This window comes from Amphiura filiformis, chromosome 15 (genome assembly GCF_039555335.1).
Source record: "Amphiura filiformis chromosome 15, Afil_fr2py, whole genome shotgun sequence".
Lineage (NCBI taxonomy): Eukaryota > Metazoa > Echinodermata > Ophiuroidea > Amphilepidida > Amphiuridae > Amphiura > Amphiura filiformis.
In genome coordinates this window covers 61622751-61632643 of record NC_092642.1, presented here as the reverse complement: position 1 = coordinate 61632643, position 9893 = coordinate 61622751, and positions in this window count along the sequence as shown.

The window sequence follows — 9893 nt, the reverse complement described above, 5'->3', positions numbered from 1 at the left end:
TGAAAACCAACATGAATGATGCCAGCCATCGACAGGTGTTAGTACACAAGAGAAAGCAGACACTCTAATCATGCTACATGCTCTCAATCTACCTGGCAAACAAAGTTTTGCCGTTGAAGTTTTGCCGTTTTGCTCTTCGAAGACTCACGGTTCTTGGTCTTCAGACAACCGACAACCATGCTTATGGGAACAGGTGACAACATAAGGAAAATCTTGCTGAAGCCAATACATATCCGTCTTGGGACATCAAGCGCTTCCGGAATTTCATTGTTTAACAGGATGCGACACATGTGGACATATCAGAGGTATGGGCAAAATGACTGCCTTCAAGGCCTCTACTGAAGCAACACCTGAAGAACTCACAGCACTGAGTCAACTTGGTGATGCAGAAATGCCTTCTCAAAGTGTTGTTTCAGACTGTGAGAGGTTCTTGTGCAGGCTCATTGGCACAAAAAATGACCTGCAGGCCAACACAGCTGAGATGGTAACGCTTCAAGCGCCAACAAGGAGGGATTGATAAAATCCCTCAAACTTCTGGTGCGTGGCATCAACGCATTCTGCGGGCGCATATGTTTGGAGTCAAAACCTTTTGGTAAATCCAAATATTCCAGACCCGTTCAGCAGCAGCGCTTCCGGGATTTCATTGTTTAACCGGATGCGACACGTGTGGACATATCAAAGGTATAGACAAGAATACTGCCTTCAAGGCCTTCACTGAAGCAACACCTGAAGAACTCACAGCACTGAGTGAACTTGGTGATGTAGAAATGCCTTCTCAAAGTGTTGTTTCAGGCTGTGAGAGGTTTTTGTGCAGAATCATGGGCACAAAAAATGACCTACAGGCCAACACAGCTGAAAAACTGAGATGGAAACGCTTCAAGAGCCAACCAGGGGGATTGATAAAATCCCTCCAACTTCTGGTGACATAACTTTTGAACTAGACATCATAGGCAGACAAATGACCCCATTTTTCGGGATAATGTGGACATGAGCAATCAATTAAAAGGGTTATTTTCATGATTTAAACATGTTGGATACATTAAAATGCAAAATATTACTAAAAATAGTATCTTTAAGGCATACTCATCTGTATATAATAGGAGCTCTTTTTGGTACATTGAGAAGGATATTTTGATATTATTGATTTATTTACTATTTTCTCTTCTAGGTGCATGACTTAACTTATTATTAGCTAGAACTGGTGTTAGTGAACTAAAAATCGTAGCATAGTTATGTATCCAGAATGTATCTTTTGTGAAAAACTGGAAATTAAAGTGTCTGGAAAGACTGAGAGATGCATCAAATTCCCAGTATTCAAGGACAAAGACGGAGCATTTAAGGAGCCTACTTGGAAACAGATTGAGCCTCGGGCACTAGAACTAGGACTACATCGTCTACATCGTCTACATAGCATGGTGCTAGGTGAGGACATCTTTGCAAGAGAGGCGAATGAGAAGCTGAAGGTCCTACTTGAGAACCACATTATCCATGACTCGATCGCCTATGCCAAATTTCATCTAGGTGACAAAGGGTATATCACCAACAACCTGGTCTACAGCGGCAGCATCTCTGTCGCAGACGCGGTGACTGGACACTACCAAAGCACATATACTGCTCTGCACTATCATCCGGCACCTCTACAGAAGCAAACAACTCGCCACTATTCTCAGTAAGCTGGATATAACTGTGACACTGAGACAATATAACTTCGCCTTGGAACTTGAGACAGTGCTGGCCAAGGATCTTGATGAGGTTTCCACATCCCTTACTCCGCAGATCATTACCGGCGAGGAAAAGGATGTGCTTCATCTCGAATGGGACAATCTAAACAAAACAATGACGAATATTCATGGGTCAAACGTGGTGAACAGCACTGGTGGGATAACGATACAAGATATGAAACCCGGGTTTGATACCACTAACTAACCAGGGTCGGACTCTCCCTCTCTACGAGCGTAGATATACCCGAGACCATGGCTTCTGTTCATATCTGTAGTCAAGTCGGGCCCAAATTTCCTGAGGGAACCGTGTTCACTCCGCCCACGATAAATAGCGAAATGTACTCAACATGCATCTCAAAGAATATCGTGTCTGGTCATTTACACGGGAAGCAGTGGGGAGAAGCAGCCTGTCCCAGGGTTTGGTGGCTTCCTCTCAGCTACCGGTGTGAAACCCCAAATAAAGTCAACTATCACCTATTTCACCCCTATCCATCACCCCTTCACCGAATACTCGACTTTCAAGGAGTTTCTAAAATGGTCAGAGGATGCCACCATCCAAGTGGGTCAGGAGTATGTCCTTATCTTCATGTGACATACTTCACAAGCGTGGGAAAAGTGGAGGGGTCCTGTAAAGCGAGGTCGAGGGTCTCACGAGGAGTACATGTCTGTACGAGATTCAGCAAGGTCTTGGGGTTGGTGACCTCAACGTTCTCCTCCTCAATGAATCGCTCAATTAACAAGCGCTTTACCGGCTTCACCAAATGTTTAGAGGCAGAACAGTGCTTTTGCATATGCCTTCCCTGTCAATACACTACGTAGGCAGCCACTGGTAATGAGATCAGCCACCAAACCCTGGGACAGGTTGCTTCTCCCAATAGCTTCCACAGATGTGAACAGGATCAGGAGCCATGGTCTTGGGTGTATCTACCTTAAGGAGCGCACCTTGCTCCGCGCGTAGAAAGGGAGAGTTCGATCCTGGTTAGTGGTATCAAACCCGGGTTTCACATCCCACCAGTGCTGTTCACAACATTTTAGCCATGGATATTCGTCATTGTTTTGTTTAGATTGTCCCATACGAGATGAAACACATCGTTTCCCTTGCTGCGCTGGTAATGATCTGCGGAGTATTATGTGGAAACCTTAGCCAGCACTGTCTCTAATTCCTAAGGCGAAGTTGCATGTCTCACAGTGACCCAGATTACTGAAGATAGTGGTGAGTTGTTTGCTTCTATAGAGGTGCCCGATACTAGTGCAGCATGTGCTTTGGTAGTTTGGTAGAAGAAACAGGACCACATCCTTATACTTATCTTTGAACCCCAGCTTATATGAATAAGTCACCGCGTCTGCGACAGAGATGATGGCACCGTGGACCAGGTTGTAGGTGATATAGCCTTTGTCACCCGGATAAAACTTGGCAAAGGTGATCGAGTCATGAATATCATGGTTCTCAAGTCGGACCTTCAGCTTGTCACTGGATTGGGGAAGCCACTTCTTTCAAACTCTTGTATGATTGTACAGAAGACTCAGCGATGTAAGTAACATAACCTTCTGCCCAACAACTCGGTCTTGAAAGAAATCAAGGACAACAGTGAATGCTAGCAGATGTGCAGCAGCTTTACGATCCTGCTCTGTTTCAATTGTCGCTTTCGCTTCATTACACAGGTAAGTTGTGTACTTCGTGTTGAAAGAATCGCGACAGGAATAGTGGAAATTCGCCTCTCTTGCAAACAGGTCCTCACCTTGCACCATGCTATGTAGACGATATAGTCGATTCTAGTGTCCGAGGCTCAATCTGTTTCCAATTAGGCTCCTTAAATGCTCCGTCTTTGTCCTTGAATGCTGGGAATTTGATGCATCTCTCAGTCTTTCCAGACACTTTCATTTCCAGTCTTTCACAAAAGATACATTCTGGAGGAACAGTCGCATGGCAGTTGATAATGGTAATTTACGGTTACAAGAGGATTGTGATGTTGAAGCTTCATTAGTTCCTGCACTACATTTCAAACGATATTGATTTTTAGTAAAGTTTTGGTAGCAGCCTCGATGATATCCAAATTGTTTCTGAATCTACACCAGCAAGACTCTCCGGAATGTGATTACAGACATCATCCATACGATAGGGTGAATCATGAGGTTCAATGTGTCTTTTGTCGCGAATGTCATATGTAGCTGAGCCAGCTTGTCAGTGGCAGAGCCACTTACTTTACTGAGCGGCGTAAAATCTAGATGCTCAATACCACTCACATGTAAAATACAATTTACAGGAGGACGTTTCTGCAGTGAGTCTGACTCAGTACCTTTATCACCCTTGCGTTTTGGCATCATTATCCACCACTTCATTATAATAACTATGCTACGATTTTTAGTTCACTTACACCAGTTCTAGTTAATAATAAGTTAAGTCATGCACCTAGAAGAGAAAATAGTAAATAAATCAATAACATCAAAATATCCTTCTCAATGTACCAAAAAGAGCTCCTATTATATACAGACGAGTATGCCTCGAAGATAATATTTTTAGTAATATTTTGCATTTTAATGTATCCAACATGTTTAAATCATGAAAATAACCCTTTTAATTGATTGCTCATGTCCACATTATCCCGAAAAATGGGGTCATTTGTCTTCCTATGATGTCTAGATCAAAAGTTATGTCAATTTCATTGAATTTTGTCGGAATCCAAGATGGCCGCCAAATGAACACCATATCATCGGACATAATATTTTGCATTTTAATGTATCCAACATGTTTAAATCGTGAAAATAACCCTTTTAATTGATTGCTCATGTCCACATCATCCCGAAAATGGGGTCATTTGTCTTCCTATGATGTCTAGTTCAAAAGTTATGTCAATTTCATTGAATTTTGTCGGAATCCAAGATGGCCGCCAAATGAACGCCATGAGACATAATATTTTGCATTTTAATGTATCCAACATGTTTAAATCATGAAAATAACCCTTTTAATTGATTGCTCATGTCCACATTATCCCGAAAAATGGGGTCATTTGTCTTCCTATGATGTCTAGTTCAAAAGTTATGTCAATTTAATTGAATTTTGTCGGAATCCAAGATGGCCGCCAAATGAACCCCATGGGACAATATTTAATTTTGGGAACATCAAAATTCATTTACTATACACCTTCAGGATTACAAAAATGTAAGTTAGAAAAAAAAAGCACTCGGTGCATGGGAACCCCCTCTGGTGACTATACTAGTAGGCAGTAAGTTAACCCCCTGGACACTATTGGTCATCTAACAGCATTTCTGATTGGTGATAACTTGAAATGCTGATTTCAATTGCCAATTATGACTAGACTTTAAACTATTTATGGTCAAACTTGCATTTGCAGATGATCTTATTAATACTCTCCTTGATTGGTTCAAAATTGGACACAATATTCATTTTGGCCATTCGGCAGGTAGTTCTCATGGGGTTAAGGCCATTTAAGATTGGGGGAATAGTACATGGTGAAATCGGATATATATCATTTCATGTTCATGAATTTTGATACGTTTCGAGCCGTTGTAGTGTTGAAAAGAATTTGTCATTCTTAACAGATCTCTACTACCTCTGTGCATTGATTAACAGCACTGCGTTTACTTTTTTGTCATTAACGCCCCGGAAAAGAAGAAGAGAAAACATTTTTCTCGGGTGAGGTTTGAACCAGACACGCGCACGGCCACACCCCGTCACGGGGGTTCATCTTTGCCGGTCAAGCTTTCCGCACCCATACAGGGTGTATTAAATTATTGGTACCTACCAATATCCAGTGAACATGTCCAAGGACCAAGAATGCCACATAAAAATGTAGGACAACATCCACCTTATTTGTAGATTTATGTTTTTCATTAGCTGATGGGTATTTTGATATACCCTGTATGACTGATTCGCATGATGACACAGTCACATCACGTGGGATACCCGCATTACATTTCCATGAGTATACAAATATGATATTTACTTCGCACTGTATTAGTCGTGCGGAAGATTGTTTACATGTTCATTCAACTGTATAGAAACAGCATTGATGCACGTGGAAAAGGGAAATAACAAAAAGATAGCTCCGTATTAAATCTCTGTGTAGAAGCTACGGAAGCGTAAACTTTAGTAAGAGCCAACGCCCTTAATATCAATAGTTGAGAGCGGATTTCTCATACGCGCTTGCAGATGTCGGTTATCTCATAGGAAGAAAGTTAAGGTGTCATAAAGCAGCAATAAAAAGCACCATGACTTAATAATAATTCTAATGTTAACATTACGGTATATTTTTATATCTTTCTCGAATTATAGGCAGATGATATATACATCGGACATTCACGTGGAAGTCACGGGAATTACCACTCCGCAATAATCTTGGTGTTTCTTCTCGGCACTTTAGGAATAGCACTCGCTTTTGCTCCTGTTTTGGTCTTACCGTCTTACAACCCAATTAAACTAGTTGCCAATGTGACAAATTTTAACAAAATATTAGGAGGAATTTTGGCTCTCACAGTTGCGACTACTAGTTTGTGCCTCGTTGTCGGTAAACGAAGGCTTGAAGAGAAAGGTTACGTTACGTTTTCAATCACGAATCGATATGTAAGCCATTCAACTTCAGGCGACAACAGGCATCGTAATTCACGTTCCCGAGTATACAAGAATGTAAATCGATGTCAAACTGTAATATTTGGAATAGGAGGTGCTGTATATCTTGTTATCGGTTTAGTTCAGAATATCAGTCAAGATACATTTGAAGAAATGGCTGCTTCAGTAGCAGAGAAAGTTATGCACTTGATCACGCTAATGACTCAAATGGTCTTCCTTATTAAATATGAAGGTGCATTATTACAAAACGTCACTCTTTTACACTACGCCATCGTTTTGATGATTGCTGACAAAGTCTGGATGTGGGTCTCTCTTACCCTCAGTAGCGCAGCCGATATTGCTTACCAAACAGATGCAAACAATTCAAATAGCACAGATTGGACCCTATTGGAAACTTCAGAAAGCTTTCTAGAACCAATCTATATCGAGTTCTTAATCACATGTGTAGGTATATTCCTCTACATGTGGTCATCAATGGGAAAGAATTTACAGAGGCGATTTGATGTTGAACCAGAATCTGATGACGAAGTCTATTCTCCTAATCATGCATATGGTTCAATTATTACGGAAAGCGAAGAGCGTCGTCGTCTGCTGTCTAATGACGGTGATTCCGAATCACAACGCGACTGGTTTAGCTCAAGAAGCAATAGCGAGTTACAATATACAAGTACTTTGGTTTTAAAAATAGCCAAAAGAGTTGGTGTCGTACTTGTAGTTATTGTAAGCATAGGTTATTCAATTGTTGGTTTTATTTTACGCGATGGGCCATTAGAATACATCACTGACAGTATTGGACCGTATAACCGACTAAACATTCTGCTGGGAATCAAAATTGCTCTTTTTGGCCCACTTACTGTCCTTTGTATGATATCAGCGTATAGAATGTACAAAAAGACCAGATATTACCCAGCCCCTCTTTCCCCCAACGACTACTTGTTACTTGGCGCAACTGCTGGCATCTTCCTTTGGTTTATGTTTAAGATAATTGCAGCAACGGTCTACAGAGAAGAAAACCCATTGACATTTATAGGCTATATCGTTGTGCAAGTTGTTGGGTTCAAACTCAATTTCTGTTAGGCGCTCAGAGCATTCATAGCAGAGGATATCGGTTGTCTGCATTGACCCAAGCTTGTTTGGTATACCTGGCTGGTAGCAACGCATCAACTTGGTTACAAGTTGCGTTAGAGCGAGAGACAATAATACACAATCCGTCGTCCGTATTCCATAGTGGCGTATAGTGGGGCGCCGCGAATAAACAACTTTTCGAGGAAATCGGGTTTGAAGAAATGCCAATTTAAAATCGAGTTGTGTAAATCAGACATTCATTATATTTTGTAAATGATGTAAAATTTCTGTAGTAAACTAAATAGATTGTATTGTTATATATTTTTCAAAAGAAATAAATACATACTATTGCTGGCAAACTGACAATAAAACTATACGTCACTATGGAAAACGAACAAAACGCAATAACCTTACGTTAACCGTACGCCACCTCGGTCGCCGTGTAATCCCTATGGCGTTACTTTTCGTCGTTCGTATTCCATAGTGGCGTATAGGTCCGATACGCGTACGCCACTATGACATACGATGTTTTTCATTTTTTGCCGATATTTCATAATTATAAAATGTGTATATAAAAAGTGGCGTATGGTCGATACGCCACTATGGAATACAAAAATGTCACTTTGTAACTATACGCCACATTTAATTAAATGTCACTTTGTAACTATACGCCACATTTAATTAATGAATTACTAATTAATTAGCAAATTATGACTGATGAGACTTAGAAAAATGAAAGAGAACATCATTAAAAACATATGTGCCAATTTTCAAAAAATGACCAAAAATGACTATACGCCACTATGGAATACAGCCGACGATTATCACGGTAGTAAAATAAGTCCGGTATTAAATGCTGTGTATGGCGATAAAGGCAACCTCATTTTAATATATGTGCTTTATCCATTTATAGAATTATTCCGATTTCATTCTGTGGTCATGGCATACGAAATTTTGATTTCAAAGTGACAACAAGAAATAGCTTGGTTCACGCACCAACTTATGTATCGTCCCCGTTATGATAAATCCACACAGGCCAGTATAGCCAGCATACATATTTTGCGTCCAAAATGTGTACATTTTCAAAATTCAAAATAAATTTGCTTACATGCAAAACGTGAACTTAAGGGATGGGGTATGGACATTTGGACAGTATTTTTTTTTGGAACATGAGAGCACATCAGGCATATCGAATTGCATTCGAATACGAAGAATGTCCTTCTGATATCAAATAATTTTGATTTTTTTTTAAATTCGCGATACAATACGCATTTTATGGCAAATGATTAAAAAATGATATTTTTGATATTTAACTAACTATACAGAATAATGAGCCTGATTGGCTCATATTAAGATTGTTCTAGAATAGGTAAAAATTAGATATAAGGCCTGGCGAGAAATTTGTCTTGGCAGCAGACTTGAGCAGACGGGAAACTCTGTGAAACTTATGTTAGCCAGTATTGGTACAAAGTTACCATTGAAGTCTTGTGTGTGTGTGGGGGGTGGGTGTGTGGGGGGGTGTGTGTGTGTGTGTTGGAGAGAATTAAATACGCCAAGGGCGGTGGTGAAAGCCAAGAGTGCTTCATTGTTTGTCGACTTACAAAAGCAGCAGACTGAAATATCTCCATCACCGAACTGTGATATTTTGCTGGACTAATATAGTGTGCTATCTGTCTGTCAAGTGGAGCGGAAAGCTTGCTCAAGAGATCTCCGAGAGAGGAGCGTATGGTCAACATAAAAGACCATTTGGAGAACACCAGCATAGCAGCTAGGGTAGTGAAAATATAGGCATCAGGACTTTGGACTGAGAATGTGGTAAACCAGGGGTTTACCTTGGATAGACAGGATCGCGGACATTGCCGGATCTTGGATCAAGAACTGAGACCATCAACAGAATCTCATCAGAAAGTCAGCCAACCAAGATCTCCAGGCTTAGCTAAGTAACCATAGCCATAAAGAAAGCTTTATTGTAAAGTAATTGTTGTAATATTGTATAAGGATCTGACAGCCATGCTGCACTAATTAATAAATAATTATAAGCTGCTCTACATAATAAACAGTGTGTTTGTGTGTTTGCTGTTGCGTGAACTCGGAAGCAGGTGATTTTGGCCTGGGTCATTAGTGACCATAACAATCAACAAAACTTGACAGACGATAAATTACAAATTTACTACATTTTGTTTCTGGTTCATCCTGATGGAGAAGTCGGCACGTAAACAACCGCTGTTTGGAACACTAAGTTAATCAGAAATTGACCAAAAGCGAGAGCACTACAAACGTATTAAGCAGAAAGGGGCATCAATTCTCAGATCCTCGAACTCAAACAGGCCGAATTGGCTACTCATCTAGCTTCGTATTATTTCAACGCTCGTACAATCGCCGGAGAACTTTACAAAACGGTCAAGTTTGGACCAGTTTAGGCACGGCATAGTCCGTTATTTATAATAAGAAGTTTGACATTATAAAAGACGTCGAATTTCGGGAAGCAAACGATAACTTCCGTGCGACATTCTGTGATT